Raw genomic sequence first — 22655 nt, forward strand, 5'->3', positions numbered from 1 at the left:
CCTACTTCCTAGCTTTTCTCCCACTATCTCACAGCATACCATGTCTTCTCTTGACACATTTAATAAATTAGTTATTTATGAACTGCCAAAAAATCTAATAAGTATGGGTTAATTTACAGTATAAACTACAGTTCACTTCACTGTGTGCTGCAATCATTAAATGAAATACAAGATCGCTTCTTGCTACAGGTTAGTTAATCAGTCCAGGAGAAAGATAAATAGGTATTTTATGAAAGCTGTCAATTTGTACCCAATGATTTCACAAAGGCACTCAATAACTGCTGACTGAAATCTCAATAGCAGAGCAAGAATGACTGAGAAGGGATTAAACAAGAAGGCTGGTGATTTAAAAAACATTGCACAAGTGAAAGTCCCTGAACAGTAGGTGTCCGTCTAGAGATGTGAATGAACTTTTATGCAGAGCTCAAGGACTATTGCATTTTATGGAAAAAGTCTGCAAACGATAACAGGTAAGATGCAGGAATTTTCTGAACCCAGATGCCAGTTTCTGCCATGAATAGCTGCAGAATTCTGTGTGCATGTGGGCAAGCGTTGTGTCTAGTGACTGGAAAACAACATATTATTTCTTGATGTCTACTAGCTGCCTAGAGCGAAAGTCCCAGGAAGAAACATAACATGCAATTTAATTTACTCTCTCTTCAAGGTTTTATCCGATCATTTATAATTTATCACGGATGCATTTGACACTTGTCTAGACTAACCTGACTATAAATATTTCCAAATGAATTGAAGGTAATGAATACTCAGTGTCAAGGCTGTCACTGGAAATGGCAACAAAAAGGAGCAAGGTTACAAAGCATTTTTATTAAGTTACAAATATTTGAAAAGTAAAAGCTGACTTTGCCATTTTCTGGCATGTTTGTAAGGACGACTCTGGGTGTGTCAACTTCCCCTCCCCCATTTTCTTCAAATGGAAAACCTCTCTCTCTCGAAAAATTCTACAATGTATATACAGGGTTAAAAATTTCAAGTCCTGAGTTACTCAGACCTTAAGAGTTACTTGTCACCAAAATAATTGAGCTCTATCATTTCAAGGCCATTGTTTATAATATTCAGGGACTTGTTAATGACTGGAATGGTAACACTGGATTGGCACATGGCCAATGTGGTGCCCATATTTGAAAAGGGATCAAAGTCTTTGCCACGTAACTATAGCCCTTTTAAAGTCGAGAAGATACTGGAGAGTTTAATAAAAGACCACATAGACGAGTTCTTGCTGGGAAAAAAATATTTTAACCACTTGCCGCCCGCCCTATAGGGAATTGACGGTGGCAAAGTGGTTTCATAATCCTGATCGGACGTCATATGACGTGATCAGGATTATGAGCCGCTGCGCGCCCCCGGGGGCGCGCATCGCGGCGATCGTTGTTGCGGGGGGGCAGTCTGACACCCGGCAACTACGATCTCGGTAAAGAGTCTCTGACGGAGACTCTTTACCACGTGATCAGCCGTGTCCAATCACGGCTGATCACAGTATAAATGGGATGAGCCGGTGATCGGCTTTTCCTCACTCGCGTCTGTCAGACGCGAGTAGAGGAGAGCCGATCGGCTGCTCCTCTGACAGGGGGGGTCTGTGCTGATTGATTATCAGCACAGCCCCCCCCCGAGGATGCCCACACTGGACCACCAGGGACGCCACCAGACCACCAGGGAAAAGGTAATCCTCCCTAGACCACCAGGGATGCCAGTCAGCACAATGGATGCCAATCAGTGCCCATAATGGATGCCAATCAGTGCCCGCAATGGGCATCACTGATTGGCATGCATTATTGTTTGGCACTGATTGGCATCCATTAGTACAGTATAACACCAATGCCACCTATGAGTGCCCACCTGTGCCGCCTATCAGTGCCCACCTGTGCCGCCTATGAGTGCTCACCTGTGCCGCCTATGAGTGCCCACCTGTGCCGCCTATCAGTGCCCACCCATGCCCATCTGTGCCACCTATCCATGCCCATCTGTGCTGCCTATCCATGCCCATCTGTGCCGCCCATCCATGCCAATCCGTGCCGCCCATTCATGCCAATCCGTGCCACCTATCAGTGTCCACCCGTGTCGCCCATCCGTGTCACCCATCAGTGCCGCCTATCAGTGCCGCCTATCAGTGCCACATATCAGTGTCCATCAATGCCACCTCATCAGTGCCACTTCATCGGTGCCACATCATTGGTGCCCATCAGTGCCGCCTTATCAGTGCCCATCAGTGTAGCTCCATCAGTGCCCATCAGTGAAGGAGAAAACGTACTTATTTACAAAGTTTTGAAACTGAAACAAAAAAAACATTTTTTTTTCAAGATTTTCGGTATTTTTTTATTTGTAGCGCAAAAAATAAAAACCGTAGAGGTGATCAAATACCACCAAAAGAAAGCTCTATTTGTGGGAAAAAAATTATAAACATTTCATTTGGGTACAGTGTAGCATGACCGCGCAATTGTCATTCAAAGTGCGACAGCGCTGAAAGCTCAAAATCGGTCTGGGCAGGAAGGTGTTTAAGTGCCCTGTATTGAAGTGGTTAAGCAACAGACAGCATGGATCTATGAAAGACAGAAGTTGTCAAACAAATCTGATTTCTTATGAGGAGGTAAATAAAACCTTGGGCAGAGGGGTGCCAGTGGACGTGGTATACTGGAATTTTGTAAAAGCGTTTGACACAATTCCCCACACATGGCTCATGTGTAAGGTAAAGTCTACAGGCTTGGATAGATCAATTTGGAAACGGATAGAAAACTGGTTAAAAGACATAATTCAGAGAGTTGTGGTTAATGATTCTTACTCTGAATGGTCTAAGGTTATCAGTGGTGTACCCCAAGGTTCAGATTTGGGACCCTTACTTTTTAATATGTTTATCTACTTCCCACCCAAGGTACGTCATATGACGTCCTTGACTTTGCGGGGGATATATCTAAATGATGCCTGCAGCTACAGGCATCATTCAGATATCAGCTTTTTCAGCCAGTGATTCCCTACACCATAAGAATAATCATAGCGGCTGTTCCACTGCTTGATTGTTCTTACGGGCGGCGAGAGGTGCCCCCTCCTGCTGTCCTCTGGTGCTTCTACCGACTCGCCGCTTCCATTGGTGAGTTGAGTGAGACAGTATCCGCTGGCCCTGGATGGTGATCATAGAGATTTACGGTGCTCGCCGGAGTCTTTATGATCGTTCGGAGGCCAGTCGCGATGTTATGACGTCACGCCTGGCCTCTGCATTCAAATGAATGGTGCTGCCTCAGCTGGGAAGCCGAGATTGTTTTATTAAGCCTAGTGGTGAGATGTAGGGTCTTATTGACCCCATCTCCATATCTCACTGTAAAGAGGACAGATCATGCCATGTAATAAGAATAAAAGTGATCAAATGATTATTATTTTATTTTTAAAGTGTCAAGCTAAAAAAAAAAAAGTTAAATTAACAATTTTTTTTTAAGCGCCCCTGTTTGGGGGGTTCTATGTAATTTTCTAGCAAAAAAAATTATGAATTTTACATGTAGGAGAGAAATGTCAGAATTGGCCTGGATGGGAATGGGTTAAAAATGATATAGCAATGATGGCGAACCTTTTTGAGCCCAAACAGCGACACAAAACCAACTTATTTATTTCAAAGCGCCGACACAGAATTAAACCTACCAATGGCTCTGTACAGAGGATGGAACTGATCATCCCTCTGAATGAGCACTAAGGGACCAATAACATAACATTCTGCCAGACTCACTCAGAATGCAGGGATCAGGAGTGCGTTACACTCAGAATGCAGGGATAAGGAATGCGTTGTGCTAAAAATGCAAGGATCAGGAGTGGGTTGTGCTCAGAATGCAAGGTTCAAGTGTGCATTGTACTCAGAATGTAAGGTTGAGGAATGCGTTGTGCTCAGAATGTAGGATTGAGGAATGTGTTGTGCTCAGAATGCAGGGTTGAGGAATGAGTTGTGCTCAGAATGCAGGGATCAAGAATGTGTTGTGCTCAGACTGCAGGGTTCAGGAGTGCGTTACGCTCAGAAATCTGGGATCAGAAATGCGTTGTGCTCATAATGCTGGGTTAAGGAATGCATTGTGCTCAGAATGCAGAGCTCAGGTGTGCATTATGCTCAGAATGTAGGGTTCAGGTGTGCGTCATACTCAGAATGCAGGGTTCAGGTGTGCGTTGTGCTCAGAATGCAGGGTTCGGGTGTGCATTGTGCTCAGAATGCAGGGTTCAACTGTGCGTTGTGATCAGAATGCAGGGTTAAAATGTGCATTGTTTTCAGAATGCAGGGTTCAGGTGTGTGTTGTGCTCAGAATGCAGGGTTCAGGTGTGCGTTCTGCTCAGAATGCAGGATTCAGGTGTGCATTGTGCTCATAATGCAGGGCTCAATGCAGGGACACTAAACTATGCAGTGGAATAACGTCCTTACAGGATGTCTCCAATTTACAAGCCAACCTCGATGCACTGTCTAATTGGGAAACTAAGTGGCAAATGAGGTTTAATGTTGATAAATGTAAAGTTATGCACTTGGGGGCTAAGGATATGCAGGGATCATACATACTAGGTGGAGTACAATTGGGGGAATCAATGGCGGAGAAGAACCTGGGGGTTTTGGTAGATCATAAGCTCAATAATAGCATGCAATGCTAAGCTGCGGTTTCCAAAGCGAGCAAAGTCCTTTCTATCAAATCATTAGTAAGACCTCATCTGGAATATGCAGTGCAGTTTTGGGCACAAGGTCTAAAAAAAGGATATTGGGGAACAGGAGAAAGTGCAGAGAAGTGCAACCAAACTGATAAGAGGCATGGGGGAGTTTAGCTATGAGGAAAGATTAGAGGAACTGAATTTATTCTCTCTTGGGAAAAGGAGATTAAAGGGGGGATATGATCAACATGTACAAATACATAAGGGGTCCATATAGTGAACTTGGTGTTGAGTTATTCACTTTAAAGTCATCACAGAGGAAAGGGGGCACTCTTTGTGTCTAGAGGAAAAAAGATTTAATCTCCAAGTTTCTTCACAGTAAGCCCTTGTACACACGGTTGGACATTCCGACAACAAAATCCATCTGATTTTTTCCAACGGATTTTGTCCTAAACTGGTGTTGGATACACACGGTCAGACAAAGTTGTTGGAAAATCTTTCGGAACGTGATGACATGCGTTCGTTATGGCGGGACTATGTTCAGGCTAGTAGCCAATAGCTTTGGTATCGTGAAAAAATACTCAGATCTTACAGATCCCAGGCCGCGCTGCGGAGGCTATAATGAGATTCAGGCGTAGATGGAAGGACACCCAACCAGTGTCGCCACCCCTAAAAATCGCAGCCCCAAGGGGATGCGACCAGTATCAAAAATGTTTTTATTTTTATACGGGGTGGGGCGCCACTGTTAATTGGCTCCAATGGAGTGTGTACATATAATAAGAGTACACGCACACCACTGGCCTCCACAAAACCACAGTGGTTGTCAGGTAGGTATCGAATCCTACCCGAAGGAGTGTATATATAAGTTACAAAGGAGGAAAAAGGGGGGTGTACAAACCAAACCCTTGAGCTGACCTCTACTACTATAAAAAATACCACTACCACCAATAATGTGCACCCGTACCTGTAGTCAACCTTTAGGGTACCACAAATAGTAGCTATGCGTACACAAATCTTGACACATGCATGAACATCAGGAATTACTACTATGGTGCATAACGTACAGTAATATGCATAACGTGCAAAAGTGATAAATAATATATGATAGTGAACCACTATATTGGTAAGTATGTTAAAAGGTTACCACAGTAGAATTAGTTGAAACTAAATTTGCAATAAACATACAGTAAAACACAGTGCATTGTGCCCTCAAATTAAATTAGTTGATAGCTAAATGTATAATAATGAAAAAATGTAAAAAATGTGTGAAAAAATTATAAATAATTAATAAAAAATAATAAAAAGGAAAAGATTTTTTGTATATGATAAGCAGTTCACAAAAAAATCATAAAACATTCCTATAAACCCCAAAAATAGTTAGTGTAAAGCCAGATTGGCAATACCCTATACAGTGCAGTCCAAAAAATGAAAAAATTATTAACAATTATTAATTGTCCACAAATTCTTCAGGAAAGTGCAGTAGGTGAAAGTGACTGGTGCTCGGAAACATAAAATTCAGGTGACTTCCGTGCTCACCCCCTTAGCTCCCCACTCACCGGAACTATGATCCCACACAGGGCAGTCAGGCCCGTAGGAATCACACAGCAAGCTTTGGTGCGCTGATGAAGGTTTTACGAAAGTTGTAATCCACTCACTTCCTGATGTACAGGTAAGGCTGGTGCTGATAGTCAGGGTTTCCTCAGGGAAAAAGAAGGGGGGAGGATTCCTCACATGTTCCTCACATGGCCCTTGTCCTCACATGTTGATGAGGACAAGGGCCTCTTCCCAACAACCCTGGCCGTTGGTTGTCGGGGTCTGCGGGCGGGGGGCTTATCGGAATCACTCTGTGATGGAAGAGATTCGTTTACTTCCTCTTTGATTCCCTGCAAAGGTAAAGCATAATGGATTACTATGCATCGCATAGTAGTCCATTATGTGTCACTTACCTGACACAGGAGTCAGCGAAGTCACCGCTGTCCCCTGTAGTCCGGAGCATCCATCTTCTCGGTGGGTATCGCTGCTCCGCCGCGGCATATCACTGTTGACAGCGGCGCATGTGCCGTAGACAGCGGTGCCTGTCTTTCGGCAAATATCTCCTAAACCGTGTAGGTTCAGGAGATATTTCTTGGACCTACAGGTAAGCCTTAATCTAGGCTTACCTGTAGGTCAAAGTGGTTTGTAAGGGTTTACAACCACTTTAAAACAGCTACCTGTAATTATTCCTATAAACAGTGTCTTTTACTTTGAAGACTAGGGTAACTTTGGTAACACAGGCAAAGAACTGAAAAGATCCAAGGCTTAAGGATGAAGGGCCTCACCACTGCAACTGGAGTAATGTGATAGCAATCTGGGAGGGGACCCCAATAATCGCTGAGTCATCTGGAGAAACTGCATGCTATTAAGTGCCTGCCTGTACAATAGTTTTGACAGTAGAGGGACTCTCTCCAGGCTGCAGATCACCTGCCCATCTACCTCTGCCTTATCAAGTGGGACTCTCAGAGCTGCTGTGACAAAGAATTGAACCTGGAAATCAAATAAATGTTTATAAAATAAGTCTGGGTTAATCAATAACTCACTTTTCTGTCTTGAACTCTCCAATACCTTTTGGGGTAGCAGGAATATGTGAATGTTTTATGGTCATGATGTCCATCTGGCAGCATATTTCAAAAGTTATTGTATACCTTCCTTGCTTATCCATGGCATTCTATATTTGCTGATCTGTTATGCAATCAAAGTGTTCTAATGTCTAAAAAATACTGTTGACCAATCATGTATGTGCTTTCTACACTGTATACATACCTCTGCCACAGAACATCTAGCGGGCATTCAGAAAATTTTAGAGAATGTCAATACACTTGTGTGTGTAAATAAACACCCTTCTTGTTTCACTGTAACAGTATTGGTGGAGGATGTGGGCACTTGGTATATCTTAATCAGTCAGACTTGGAGAATAGGACAGATAACGGTGAGACACTAGGAGGTTGATTTACTAAAACTGGAGAGTGCAAAATCTGGTGCAGCTCTGCATAGAATCCAATCAGCTTCCAGTTTTTTTGTCAAAGTTTAACAGAATAAGCTAAAGTCAAAACTTGACTGGCTAACATGCACAGCTATACCAGGTTTTGTACTTTCCAGTTTTAGTAAATCAACCCCTAAGTCTCTTCGGGACTTGATCAGTAAGTTGTGATGAGTGATTCAATCTCTTTTGACAGTGAACATGTGTTTGGTTTCTTTGTTGTTTGTTTTTACAAATTTACTGAGTGAGTTTGAAAGTTAGAGTTTAAAGGAGAGCTGCGGGCAAACATGTTTTCCATGTTGTTGATCTCCTACCTTCACCGACTATGTAATCCTTCTTCTTCTGAGCGCAGTAGTTCCTCTGTAATAGCCTGATCATTTTGAAGTAAAACTGATAATCCCCAGGGGTTTCCTGTTTGTCCTCCTATACCCCCAGCCACTGGTCTTGTCACGTTCCATTTGTAGTCCTATCCAGCAAGCAGGGACTTGTACTTCTGTCCATGCTTGCTGTAGTGGGCAGAGGGGTCTCACAGACCCCCGGGTGTATCGCCAATAGAGAGGGTGTACTCCTTCTCCTCCCTGCCAGCACTCCCCCTCCCTAAATCATATTACTGCTCCCAACACCCCCTGCCGCCGGTGTTCTGTCAAGAAGTGCCCCCCATTGAATAGTGCCAGCTCATGCGTAGGACGGAGCCGCACTTCAGGTGATCTGCCGATCAGCTGGAGTGACATGACCAGGGCGCAAGCACACATTGTAAGAGGCATCTCTCGATGGGAGATACCATTTCACGGCCACAATTTAAACCTATACAAACAATTTGGGGAGACCGTAGTTCTCACATTGTGCCTCGCTGTTGCGGGTGGCTTTACAGTGTGCTGATGGTCGGGTTTTGTCTGTTTTGCAGGCAGGTTTGCTGTGTTGAATAGCCGGTTTTGCCTGTATGAAAGGGTGGGTTGCTACACAGAAAAAAATAGCTCATCAACACAGCCGCCCTCCAGCAGCAATGCATAATTTGAAAACTACGGTCTCCCCCCTTGTTTGTATAGGTTTAAAGTGCCTGTGAAATGGTATCTCCCAATGAGAGACACCTCCTAAGATGTGCGAATGCGCCCTGGTTACGTCAGCCCAGGTGATTGGCAAATTAGCTGTTGTGCTGTTCCGTATGGCGCATGCGCAGTGCATACTGGGCACTATTCGACGGGGGGCACTTCCCGCCGACAGAACACCCGAGTTTCACTTACAAGATCTGTCACAGCAGGAGATCCCTGCTCTGTATCATCTAGTTGGCTCTCCTAATGATCCATGTACAGCAGTGACAGGTGGCTGATAGGTGGGCAGTGGGCAGCGGTGTTCTGTTGAGAAGTGCTTCCCATCAAATAGTGCTCGGTATGTACTGCTTCCTGGACCAGCTCCTGTGATAGACTGCACATTGGTCCAATGCCTGTCCAAGACGTGGGACTTTACAGGGACTGGCGTTTCACCTGCAGGTTCTGTCACAGCGGGAGATCCTCGCTCTGTTTCATCCGGCCGGTTCTTCTAACAATCCCTGCTGCACTGATGTGCCCAGATAGGCTGCACTTACAGGCATGATGAGGCTGCACTTATGAGCACAATGAGGCTGCACTTATAGGCATTATGAGGCTTCACTTATGGGAACTGATGAGCAGGACGAGGCTGCACTTATGTGCATTGATGGGCATGATGAGGCTGCACTTATGAGCACTGATGGGCATGATGAGACTGCACTTATGGGCATTGATGGGCATGATGAGGCTGCACTTATAGGCACTGATGGGCATGATGAGGCTACACTTATGGGCACTGATTGGCAAAGATAGGCTGCACTTATGGGCACTGATGGACATGATGAGGTTACACTTTTGAGTACTGATGGGCATGACGAGGCTGCACTTATGGGCACAGATAGGCTGCACTTATGGGCACTAATGGGCACAGATAGGCTGCACTTATGGGCATGGTGAGTCTACACTTATGGGCATGATGAGGCTGCACTTATGGACACTGATGGGCATGATGAGGCTGCACTTATGGTCACTGATGGGTATAGATAGGCTGCACTTATGGGCACTCATGGGCACAGATAGGCTGCAATTATGGGCATGATGAGGCTGAACTTATGGGCACTTGTGGGCACGATGAGGCAGCACTTATGGACACTGATGGGCATGATGAGATTGCACTTCTGGGCAATGATGGGCATGGTGATGCTGCCATTATGGGCATGGTGATGCTGCACTTATGGGCACTGATGGGCATGGTGATGCTGCCGTTATGGGCATTGTGAGGCTGCACTTATGGGCACTGATGGGCATAATGAGGCTGCACTTATGGGCATTAAGAGGCTGCACTTATGGGCACTAATAGGCTGCACTTATAGGCATTATGAGGCTTCACTTATGGGAACTGATGAGCAGGACGAGGCTGCACTTATGTGCATTGATGGGCATGATGAGGCTGCACTTATGAGCACTGATGGGCATGATGAGACTGCACTTATGGGCATTGATGGGCATGATGAGGCTGCACTTATAGGCACTGATGGGCATGATGAGGCTACACTTATGGGCACTGATTGGCAAAGATAGGCTGCACTTATGGGCACTGATGGACATGATGAGGTTACACTTTTGAGTACTGATGGGCATGACGAGGCTGCACTTATGGGCACAGATAGGCTGCACTTATGGGCACTAATGGGCACAGATAGGCTGCACTTATGGGCATGGTGAGTCTACACTTATGGGCATGATGAGGCTGCACTTATGGACACTGATGGGCATGATGAGGCTGCACTTATGGTCACTGATGGGTATAGATAGGCTGCACTTATGGGCACTCATGGGCACAGATAGGCTGCAATTATGGGCATGATGAGGCTGAACTTATGGGCACTTGTGGGCACGATGAGGCAGCACTTATGGACACTGATGGGCATGATGAGATTGCACTTCTGGGCAATGATGGGCATGGTGATGCTGCCATTATGGGCATGGTGATGCTGCACTTATGGGCACTGATGGGCATGGTGATGCTGCCGTTATGGGCATTGTGAGGCTGCACTTATGGGCACTGATGGGCATAATGAGGCTGCACTTATGGGCATTAAGAGGCTGCACTTATGGGCACTAATAAGCCCCACTGATGAGGCTGCACGCATATATATGCTGCACTGATGGACACTAATAAAATGCGCAGAGGTGGCAATGATAAGACTGCACTTATGAGCACTGATAAGCTGCACTAATGGACAATGATGAGGCTACACAGATAAGGCTGCAGTGATGGGCATTGATGAGGCTGCACTGATTAGCAGTGGACACTGTCCACTGCCCTACTAACACCGTCCACTGCCAAATATCTGTAGTAGGGGTTTTCACCATCCCTGAAAAGTTACATTTTTTATGTCTTATTTTTAGTTTGATGTGTATTATATGTGACATTACATATCACAGAGAGCGATATTGTGGTAATATTGAAGTTCATTGAGATTTCCATACATTAGAGTGTTCCACCATTATTGTGTTATTGATTAGTAAGTTAGCTCTGCACTTTTTTGTTTATTTCTCCTGCTAACATTTACTTGTGCTACATGCTAATGTAAAGCAGCATGTCCTGTAATATTTCTATTACTGATTTACAGCTGGTAAAATATATAATTATGACTACAATTCGGCAATGATTACATAAAGCAAGTAAGGGCAATATGTTTATCTTCTGTTGTGGCTGGAGGGGAGAGCACAAACACGCTTTGCATTTATAAGACTGTAACTTACGTATCCTGCTGTGTGTAAAGGCCCGTACACATGATCCAAATGTTTTGCTTAATAGTCCTAAGTAGAAATTGAATAGGTAAATAAAGTCAGGAAAATTCTCGTACGTCAGAAAAAAAAAAATCGGAAGTGATGTCATGTGTTGTAATGTATTTGTATTGTATTTTCGGACGACAACTATACTGATTAAACGAAAATTGTATGATCTGGTATCCTACAAGGAAAATTTTTGTGCTTGTCCAATCGAATAATATTGGATGAACTGTCGTGAACAGCTCTTAAAAGTAGTGTACACACGATCCGAAAATCGTATGATTCTTCATCCGGTGAGAGTTTTCGTACGATATTCGGATCGTGTGTATGGGCCATTACTCAGTATTGTGGCTGGCTGGCTGCAGAATGAGGAGGTGTGATTTAAGTTGAAGTGTTGTTGTTCACATTCAGTATGTACAGGCCTAGTGTACCCTCCCACATTCACTGCAATTCCCAAAGCCTGATGGGGAGTGTAGTTTGATTATAGTATAGAGAGAGGAGAGGATATGATGTAATCACTTTTCTAACAGCTCCTCCTTGGCAAAATAGATGCTGCATTTTTTGAATTACAGAGCTGACTTTCTGTGAAAAAAATCCCATGTAATTTACACGCCCCTACACAAAACACGAAACAGTTAATCAATACGTGAAACTCCTTATCACTGAAGAGCAGTGCTAAGGAGTTTCACAAATTTAATAAATGTTTAGTGTTTTGTGTAGGGGGTATAATTACATGGTATTTTTTTACCAATCCCAGAGTACTGCTTTAGGCTTCATTCTCACGAGGAGGATCCACTGCCACGGAGTCCGCCTCTGTCTGCCAGCTCAGCGGGAGATCTCTCCATTGATCTCCGCTGAGCCGGCAGATGACAGGTCCCTCTCTGCTCACTGAGCGGGGAGGAGCCTGTCGAGCGCTGCTGATAGCTATGGAGAGATTGGGCGAAAATGGACAGCATGTCAGTTTTCATCAATCTCATCCAATCCGATCCGCCAGGGATGGATGCGAATGTAGGGCCATCTGTCTGATTTTAGCGGATCGGACCGGGTCGGATGTCAGCGGACTGCTGACATCCGTCGCTCCATAGATTAGCATGGAGTGCCCATTCAGGTCCGCCGACAAAACTGACAGACGGACCTGAACAGTTCTGACAGTGTGAGAGGGGCCTTAAACTTTGTGAAAGATATAGCCCTATTTCAGGGGTTTAAGGGAATCTAAAAATAATAAGTCGCTAATGAGTTTGGCTGGAGAGAAAGAGGGTCACGTTCTGTCACAATTGCTAACAGCTCAATTTGTGTAATGCGTGATTTGGAATTTCTATAAGAGCACACACAGCAGCCCCAGGTTGGTATAATAACTGGGTGGTATGTCTCAGAAATGCGTTACTGGACCTCAGTCCACCTTGTCGTAGTAGTTTTAACTTCTGTGGCACTGAAATTTTCCCAACTTCCTTGTGTTGCCAAGATTTCTGCAGAGACACTCACTGGGTACAATTTATGGGGAGGATCAGATGAGCTTAAAGTGCATGTAAACCCACATTTTTTATTTTAATTAAGGCTTGTACCTTGTACAGTATAGGATTTCATTTCATCTATGCCCGGTCTTGCCACGAAGAGTTAATCCAGCTCTGAGCAGTCCTCTTATCTTTTTTCAGTGATAAAAATGGACAGACAGAGAAATAGGTGTCAGTTTCTCCCCCTTGCTGTGAGTGACAGTTGATTTACATTTCTCATGCACGAGCCTGAGAGAGACATTCTGTGTACTTCAGATCCACTCGTCCTTAATTCTCCAGGATTGGCTACTCCACGCCTCAGCATTATTGGGGATGCTCTAGTCATGTGGTGGCTTTTCTGGGTTTTGACTGGATGTTAGTGATCATAGCAGAAGTTCAGTGTAAGAAATACACAGGAGAAAATGTATGTTGACAAGGGGAATGACAAAAAGCATTGTCCAGAAGTGAGGTCATTATATAGTGCATCCAGAAGAATATCTATGTTTTATATTATGTGAGTAATATTTTAATAATAATGTGGATTTAAAATGGTTTTACACTATGGGAATGTTTTTTTTTTGCCCAAGATGAAAAATTTAATAGATATACATGTAAAACGTGTAAATGTATTAGAGTGGGCCCCTCTGATGAAGAACTAAATGTAATTATCCTGGCTGCTTTATGATACTTGGATGGGGTATGTGGGATTGTAAAATGTATCTTTACTTGTTTCTTTTTAATGTGGCTGGACTCATAAAAGTGCATACTGTTTTCTTGTTGTGGGTTCCAGTAAATTGTCTCACACTGTCACTGTCTCCTTACACAGCAGCTGCAGTTTGAGAGCCCACCCCCCCTTTCAAAAATGGTGACTGTTTAGTGTGTAGTTGAGGCAGGGAAAGCTTTAGGAAGGGTAAGATGTAAAATGCAAGTAATATTCTGGGCTGTGTTTTTGACGTTTGACGTATGTGCTGCATACATATATTCACTCACGGCTTGTTTGTTACCACATTCTGACCGATTGTTTGTACTTTAGCTGCTTTCTTTCGGAATAATAATCCTGTCACATGCTTGTTGTATGGAAAACTGCTATGTGCATGTATGTTTTTTTTTCTTATTGTACTTATGCAATAAAACAAGTTTTACAAAAACATTCTGATCCGAAAAATTGTGTAATGTTTTTTGCCCTTTTAGTGCTGGTTCACATCACAACTTCTGTTTTCAGGATGGGTTTCTGCATGTACATTTTTTATGCGTCCCGGTGCATTTTCCTCTCTTTTTTCGTTATATGATTTCAATACATGTGCTTTCCGGTGCATTTTTGATGTGTTCTGGTGTGTTCTGATGTATTTATGATGTGTTTTGACATGTTCCATATGCAGGCTTTTTTTTCCTCTGAAAATAGGCGCAGGAACTCAACCACAACCCCCCAAATACCCCTCTCCCCCATAAACACCCTCCATCAAATAGTGGTCAAATTTCACAATGGGAGGGTCTTAAGAGGGCATTAAATACCAGGAGTACATTACGTACAAAGGGCAGAGTTCGGGGGGGCTACACAGAGTGAAGAGTTCAGGGGTGAGCTACACGGAGTGCAGAGTTCAGGGTTGTGCTACTCACAGAGTTTGGTGGTACACTACCTACATAGTGCAGCTACACAGAGTGCAGAGTTCAGCCTTCTTCCATTGCTGCTTACCTCTCCATCCCCCATCCACATCTCACTTTCACCCCTCTTCAGCTCTGACCTCTGCATGCAATCCCCCCCCACCACCCCCTTATTCTCCCCCCTCCTTAAAAGCTCCATCATCTTCCACATGTCTTACTTTTGTTGCTGTGTTAAGCTAAAGCACCCAGCCCGCTCTAGTACCTTCCCTCACACTGCAGTTTGCCCTGTCTTTCTTACTTGCAGAAAGATCATCCAGTGGGGGGTGCACTGCACCCTGAAAACCTGCATCTCCCTTTTCCCCATCCTGCACTCAGTGGGAGCTGCTCGGGAGATCAGATCTGTGGGAGCCTTTGGGAGACAAGCTGTCACTTGTAAACACCGACGCTGGACTTCTGTGTTTACAAGTGATGGTGGTGGGCAGAGAGCAGAGGGCCTCAGCCAGAGGTGGTGGAACTAAGTTCCACCAATTTCCAGCTGAAAAAAAGCCTTGTCCATATTTGCTTCATACAGAAACAATGCAGCATGTTCTACTTTTGTTGACTGCACTGGTGCGCACTGCACTGTTGTGAATTAGGACTATTGGACTACATGGAAAACACTGTGCATGCATTTTTTTATGCAGATTAGAACTCTAGTGCCCAACTTGCCACCCTCAGACCTCAGTCTGTAGTGGCAACATTGATTAGGGTAATAGCACTGATCTCTACTAGCCTCATTGGACATGTTTCCAGTTTCATTTTGTTTTCTGCAGCACGTCCCCAGCCAAAAAGGAAGCATGTCCACACTTTCTAACCCTCATTTTCAGTTTTTTTTTTGGTTTGCGGTTTCTGACAATCCTCAAGCATTACAAATATTGAACATTATGTGCGCCCCTTTAGCACACAAGTTGCAACCACTGCCTTAGAACAAAAGAGAAAATTGTGAAGATGTGCTGGTGTGCTGATAAACAGTGTGGTATAATAATGTGTTCACAGTTCTGAATTGCTTGCTTAACCATGGTAAAATGATACATGATTTTAAGGAAGTTAGTGTCTAATTTAAGTGAAAATCCATGTAGTATCCAAATTAATAAACATCTTCTGTTTTCAGAAAAAGTGCACTTAAAGAGATAAATGTTCCTAAGGGCTCGTTCTGGAAAAACACATTTTGTTGAGTTGTGGATGTACCTAACCATCTGTTTCTGGGACAGAATCAGAATTATTTTGCTTCTGAAATCTTTTTTGTAAAGCTAGTTATTTCTTAAATGTTGCTGAATTGCTTGTCTATTTTCAAGTCTTACAGGACAAAGGAAGACTACAGAGTTTATATATGGTTTTCTGATGGAAGTTTCTTTGCTAGTGCCTAAATTGTTTTCCATCTCTGTCATTTTTGGAATTTACATATTTTGCAGTTTTTCTATTTTGTATGTTTTTAAAAAAAATACGCAAGCAAATCGCTAGCGAGTAGAGAAGGAAAAGGTTGGGACTAAATGAAGCCAATGGTTTGCAAGACCACACATAAATGGTGGGTAAATAAACTGTTTAATGATTCACATACAAACAATGGTATCAAACAATGTCTCATTAACACTTGGCAAGACATCTAGAATGAGAAATAGCACTGATGAACAGTGATCGACATACAGATTTATAGTATCAAATGACAAGACTGGTAAGTTAGGTAATAACACTGGTACAAACATCATTGTAATGATGTGACAATGATGTTTGTACCAGTGTTACGCTCCTTTATTATTATGTAAAAGAAAAAAAGCTTTCTTTAAACTTTGACTTGTCTATAGCAGGGTTGCACATAAGGAAAATAAAATAGAGATGATGGATGGATGGAGGAACATTTGAGCTATTAGACCATATTCGATGTTTGTTACTTAACATGTTAATGCATTTAATTGAACCCATTATGGCGCCATTCTAAGATTGTGGCTCTCAAGTTTTCTTTTGCATCCGTGTCTGCTCTACATATGCAGAGTGGACACAGACCTGCCACCCCCCCCTTTACGCTCATTGTGGCCCGCAACCGGTTACCAAGTTGATAAAGTGGCCCTCGCTCCTCAAAGGGTTGGGCACCCCTGGCATAGGGCATGGCCTGTGGCTCTGGTATGGTACAAGGCCCTAATTATGCAGGTTAGCAGAAAAGGAGAGGGGGATGAGTGTGCGCCCCCCACCAGGACCACACCTTTAGCACTAGCGCACAGGCAGCCCAAATGTGAAAGTAGCCTAAAGGTAAATAAAAACCACCAGGCAGTTTTTGACCAAAAATATCTTTTTCTGGTATTTGTTTTCTGATACCACACCTTATCCACCTCATATCTCTTAAATGTTTTAATTTACATAGAGGCATACTGCACTTTTTTAAGCCTACTCTGTGAATAGTGGTAATATATCACTTATACTATCATATTATATCACTGTCAGTGTTATTTCATGTTATTTCATGTATCAGCATGTATAAATAAATCCATGTAAAACTAATTCATCAGGGATATCACACAGGATCGTCACTCTTTAAATAATAACATCATCTTCAGGGTTACCCCCAAGCCAAACACAGGGTCCCACTCTGATGCCACCACTCATAAAACTTTATTTACCCAGCACAGACACCCAAGGATTCCCCACCTGCAGACTTTCACTCTATTGTGTTTCACTCAAAGTAGGCTTAAAGTGATATTAAAGGCAAAAAAAAAAAAAATATATATATATATATATATATATATATATATATATATATATATATATATATATATATATATGGCACCGGGCTTCCAATGAGCACGCGCTATTTGTTTTGTAAATTTAAGTGTTCCTAAAACCACAGTTGGGTTTTGGGGTTAATTGTTCTAAATTGTGGTCTCAGTACCAGTTTGGCTGGACTGCTGGACTGCCCTGTGTCCTGCTTGGCCATAGGTGTCGGTGTCACCTCTGGCAAGCATAAGAACGTTGTCCGGTTGGACACATTGGGTGCCAATCTCTCTTGGAATCAACCAGTGAGTGTGTCACCTTGCTGTGCATTCTGGGAGGGGGTACTTAAGAGTCTGAGGTGATGTGATACGGGGTTTCCGGTCCAGAGGATTGCTCTGTCTTCTTGGTCCTGACCAGCCCTCAGGTGCTCTCATGGCCTGGGGTGCAGATCCATTTGTTTCTGAGTCTCGGGGCTGGCTAGCTCGAGGTGCAGTAACTGGAAGGAGGATTCCAAGGTGGTCCGGTGCTGTCTCGTCTTTGGAGAGGCCCAGCAACTGAGAAAACAACCAGGGGAGGACTCTTCAGAAGAGGGCCATGCAGGAGGCTGGCTGCTCAGTAAGAGCCTGGAAGCTAAGTTGACAGACACCCGATGAATCCACGCTTGTATGGTATCACCGGACCGGCTGTAAGATACTGGTACCGTACGAGGGTTCTCTAACTTCAAATATCCTTCAGTTCTACAACCAAGTCTGTAGCAGAGACTTTGCATTTACAAGTTCTACAACCAAGTCTGTGGCAGAGACTTTTCTCTATCTGAACCATCTATCGGTTGCTAAATCTGCTGAGAGATTTATTTCGATGGCTGTGATATCCAGTTGCTAAGGGCTATTCTCTGGATGCTATGGTGAGAGAATTATGCAGTTCCAAGAGTACCTGAACTTCCTACCTATTCCCACTATCCTTTATTGAGAGACTGTGTTTTGTCTACCATTTTACAAATAAAAATCCCGAAGGTGGATCCAGTGTCAGTCTCTACAGTTCTTTGGGCCATCTACCTCGAGAAACCCCTAGGCGCATATGAGGTCAAGAAGATAACGATAAGCCCAAATTTAATCAGCTGCTCCTTCGGGGGTAAGAGCTACTACACACACACATATATATATATATATATATATATATATATATATATGTACACACACATTATCTCACAAAAGGGAGTACACCCCTCATATTTTGTAAATATTTTATTATAATTTTTCATGTGACAACACTACAGAAATGACACTTTGCTACAATGTAAAGTAGTGAGTGTACAGCTTGTATAACAGTGTAAATTTGCTGTCCCCTCAAAATAACTCAACACACCCCATCCCTACGACCCCTCCCCCACCCCTTCAACCTCTGCAGTAATGCTGGCAGCACTCATATGTCTATTTCGCAAAGACAACCTCTGGATATGATGCTGAGCATGTGCACTCAACTTCTTTGGTCGACCATGGCGAGGTCTGTTCTGAGTGGAACCTGTTCTGTTAAACCATTGTATGGCCTTCACATCCTCCCCATGTTCTCCCCATGTTGAGGGCATGTGGCCTGGTATAGTTCAGGAGGGGGGTGGGGCGCTTGCTTGCCCCCCTATCCTGACCTGCCAGGTTGCATGCTTAGATAAGCGTCTGGTATGGATTTGAAGGGGACCCCACACCATTTTTTTTTTACATCTTTTTTTACATCTTGGCATGGGGTTCCCCTATAATCCATACCAGACCTGGAGGGCCTGGTATGGATTTTGGGGGAGGGGGCTCCCACGCCATTTTTTTCAATGTTTTTTTAATCTATATTGCAATTTTTAACTTAAATTTTTTCCTTTAGAAATATAATTTTGCTGCAGTACTGTAATAAACATTGGAAAGATGTGATACTTTACAGGCAGACTAAGGAGACCCCCCATGCATGATATTTAAAACAATGTTTAATTTTTATTGTTTCACAGGTCCCCCGCGAGTAACCACTTGCTTACTGGGCACTTATACCCCTTCCTGCCCAGGCCAAATTTCAGCTTTCAGCGCTGTAATTTTTTCACACAAATAGAGCTTCCTTTTGGTGTTTTTTAATCACTGCTGTCTTTTTTGCTAAAAAAACTAAAAAAACTAAAAATGACAGAAAGTTTTGAAAAAAAAGTTTTGTAGCTTGTTATAAAATGTTTAAAACAGGTAATTTTTCTCCTTCATTGATGTGCGCTGATGAGGCTGCACTGATAGGTTTGCACTGATTGGCACTGATAGGTGGCACTGGTGGGAACTGATGAAGCGGCACTGGTGGGCACTGCATAGAAGTAGTGACCCACCGTGATCAGGACTAATGTCCCTCTGACAGAAGCCGGTAATCTGCTTTTATTTAGTGGTTAGCGGTTAGCGTGAGGAAAAAAAAACATTTGCGATCTTCTGTTTACATCATTGGATGACAGCTGATCAAGTGGCAGGGGGCACGCAGGCGGCACATTCTCAGGAGGATGTACATGGACTCCTGGCAATTAAGGCCCACGCTGTGGCTGTTTTTTGGCTATAGCATGGGTGGGAGGGGGTTAATCAGCATTAGCTATTTTTAATCCTAATGATGTTAGCCTTAGTAAATAGTTATGATGGTATATGATATATACTTATTTTAAACTTTTTTTTTACATTTCTACAGTTGCTTCCTAGTTTCTGGCCTAGGTCAAACTGATGTAATACTTCCCAGCAGTCTTCATAAACATTTTTTCTTTCATCTGGAGGAGGGAAGAATATATTTTCTTGGCTAAGCATCCTCTGCTGCCTGCATGCCTGAACTGAGGGCAGATGACTTTCAGGAAGTAAATGCTACATAAATCATCTGCCCTTAATCAAAATGACTGTGGCTGGAAAAACGAGGGGGTGTTTTTCAAGGTGATCTGGTGAGTTTGCTTTGAATATAAAAAATTAATTAAGTTGTTAGTAAACCCACATCATGAAAAACTATCAATAAATGGTGTATTACATGCTGTTCATATTCACTGGTTCACTATGAGATTTGTTTTCTGTATTCTGTAAAAAACCTGGTTGATCCTGCTGTTCTCTATCTCGACCTTCTGTCCATGTCCCCAATTCAGCTAACGATTTTGCAGCTGTTGTGGCAGCTCTGCACATGCTCAGTTTTTAGTGAGTTTTTATGCTGAGCAGTTCCTCCCTATCCCATCTGAGCAGCCCATGTGACTATAGAGTCATGCATGTGGTAAATGAAAGCCCACTCTCTCTCTCCTCCTCCATGCCCACTAACCAGCTAAATACAATGGGGAAGGGATATTACATGCAAATTAATGAAGACTTAACTTACCTCATATTCATGTTATTGCCAAAGAATAATAATTTTTTAATTTAAATTTAAAACAGTTTATTGATATTAGTTATCTATTTTACTCTGCATTCCAAAGGCTTTTTTGTTGTTGTTTTATTTCGAATATGTGACAATGGCCAACAGCGGAGGACTAGAAGCTCTTCCTGCTTATGTTTCCCTTCAACAGCTATATATAAGTTAGGATTTTTTTTTAAATAATTACAGTGTTATCATCCATATACAGAAATAAATAAATAATCAAAATGGGACAACATGTTCGGGGAGAAGATTCCCCGCCCACTGTCACAGGAAGGGGATGCAGGGGGCAGGTCTGGAGCATGTTAAACATGTAACATGTACCGTGTAACATGCTCTGAATTGTGAACTTATCCTTTAAATTGCATTTTCAGTTTGTGGTACTTACAGATAATTTATGATTTAAACTGGTGAAATACCTTATCAAACAGGTGTCAGTGTAAGAACATACAGTATAAACAGATTTTATATAAAACTGTTTTTCTTTACTAAATTAAGGTGAAAGAAAATCTAACATAGAGAGTCTTTTATATTTAAAATAATCATTTCACTTATGTTTTCTCTTACTGCACCGAGCACATCATGTAGATTGAATAGAGCACACCATGAGGATTATGGCACATAGTGACTATGGCAGTATGTACAGGATAATGTCCACCTTAAGAACGCACAGGAAACAGCAGTGCAGGAACATGTGCAACACAATATATGGTTCAGACACACTCCAGTTTATCAAAAATTAAAAATTAACATGCCTTCCCAGATGTAAAATACAATATTAATGATAGTATTCAAAATTCAGGTCTGCTGTTCTGTTGTTTCAGATTCAGCTTTAACATGTATAAATTCAAATAAATATTGCAGCATCAAGGTTATAGGCAGCTAGGTTTGTTAATATTGATACAAAAGGCAATGCATACAATAAAATTCACAATACTTAAAGTTCATATTCAAATAATTAAAACAGTCATGGAAGCGTTTAAGGTGCCATAAGATTACACATGCCAATATGTATTTTTTTTAAACATTATTTATACAGGAAAAAAGCTTGATATAAAAAAACGTAGAAATTAAAACTTCCAGGACGCAGCCGGAAAAGATGGCTGGATTTCTACCAGGCTCGCCACAGTCTGAAAGATCCCATATATTGTCACTGGGATACCGCACACCTGCAGATTCCCCTGCACTCGTCAGAAACTCATTTTGTGACAGCCCCGTCGGATCGCTCTTTCCCCCGAGTCACATCTCTCCCCAGCTACCAGCATCCATTTGGAGTGCACAATCCACACTGCCAGTGAACTTGCTTGTAGGCAGGTTGTCTACATTGAGCTAGTTAGTTAGCTTTGGCTGCCCAAGTCATGGTGAAGGGGTTAAAGTGGAAGTCCATGCAAAATCTAAAATCCCTGCATCTATAAACACCATGGATCTAACACTAACCTCTCTATCCCTGTAAAGAAAAGATGAGTATAACTACCTTTTTGGAAGCCGATCTGACCCGCTCCGACCTGATCTCCAGCACCTGAAGCTCTGCAAAAGAATATAAGGACAATGGCTGTAAAATGACAGGGAAGTGACGTCACCCGACTTACTATGGGGCTTCCGTTGCCCTCTGTCTCCTCTGCACCGCCTCTACAGTGAAGCCACGGCTGACAGCTCAGCGTGGAATGCGGTCAGAGCAGGTCAGATCGGCTTCCAAAAAGGTATGTATATTATTTTTTTCTTTACAGGGATATAGAGGTTAGTGTTAGATTCCTGGTCTCTATAGATAGCAAGGAATTTAGATTTTTGCATGGACTTACACTTTAATGGGCTGCCTTCCTTGGGCTTGGTTTGTGGGCAAATTGGGTTGCAGCCTTCCAGTGTGTTATAAACACTAGAGGAGTCTGGATCTCCAGGGGCCTAAAGACTAAAGGGTTCTAAAGCTACAGAAGAAGAAGAGGTTTGCTGAGACCTGTTGTCTGCTCCAGGGAATGCTGACTT

General features: G+C 42.9%; 1 long non-coding RNA gene across 1 annotated transcript in view; it reads left to right on the plus strand.

Moving 5' to 3' along the window:
- Positions 1-291: 291 nt before the first annotated feature.
- The window catches only part of LOC143976120 (uncharacterized), a 43696-nt gene continuing 21332 nt past the window's right edge, over positions 292-22655 (plus strand). Inside the window, exons 1-2 of the long non-coding RNA XR_013272521.1 lie at positions 292-470; positions 19980-20220. This is a non-coding gene — a long non-coding RNA (uncharacterized LOC143976120). The remainder of the gene's footprint in view (positions 471-19979; positions 20221-22655) is intronic.

This window comes from Lithobates pipiens, unplaced genomic scaffold (genome assembly GCF_037356315.1).
Source record: "Lithobates pipiens isolate NorthernLeopardFrog02 unplaced genomic scaffold, aLitPip1_a1.2 Scaffold_13, whole genome shotgun sequence".
NCBI classification, from domain to species: Eukaryota; Metazoa; Chordata; class Amphibia; order Anura; family Ranidae; genus Lithobates; species Lithobates pipiens.